Source organism: Delphinapterus leucas, chromosome 15 (genome assembly GCF_059928025.1).
Source record: "Delphinapterus leucas isolate spDelLeu-1000000601 "Yukka" chromosome 15, BTC_Dleu_Yukka2, whole genome shotgun sequence".
NCBI classification, from domain to species: Eukaryota; Metazoa; Chordata; class Mammalia; order Artiodactyla; family Monodontidae; genus Delphinapterus; species Delphinapterus leucas.
Genome location: NC_143143.1, coordinates 58,061,304 through 58,061,871, shown reverse-complemented (window position 1 = coordinate 58,061,871; position 568 = coordinate 58,061,304).

The window sequence follows — 568 nt, the reverse complement described above, 5'->3', positions numbered from 1 at the left end:
GAAAGAAAGAAGAGAGCAACCAAGCCAAAAAACAAATCCACCAATGATAACAAGTGCTGAAAACTATACTAAAACCAAAACCCAAACAAACAAAAAAAGACGGATAGACAGAACCCTAGCACAAATGGTAAAAGCAAAGCTATACAGACAAAATCACACACAGGAGCATACACATACACATTCACAAAAAGAGAAAAATGGGGAAAAGAAATATATCATTGCTCCCAAAGTCCACCTCCTCAATTTGGGGTGATTCATTGTTTATTCAAATATTCCACAGACGCAGGGTACATCAAGTTGATTGTGGGGATTTAATCTGCTGCTCCTGAGGCTGCTGGGAGAAATTTCCCTTTCTGTTCTTTGTTCGCACAGCTCCTGGGGGTCAGCTTTGTATTTGGACCCACCTCTGGGTGTAGGTCACCTGAGAGCATCTGTTCTTCACTCATACAGGACGGGGTTAAAGGAGCAGCTGTTTTGGGGTCTCTGGCTCACTCAGGCCAGGGGGAGAGAGGGGTAAAGAGTTTGGGGCGAGCCTGCAGTGGCAGAGGCCAGCGTGATATTTCACCAG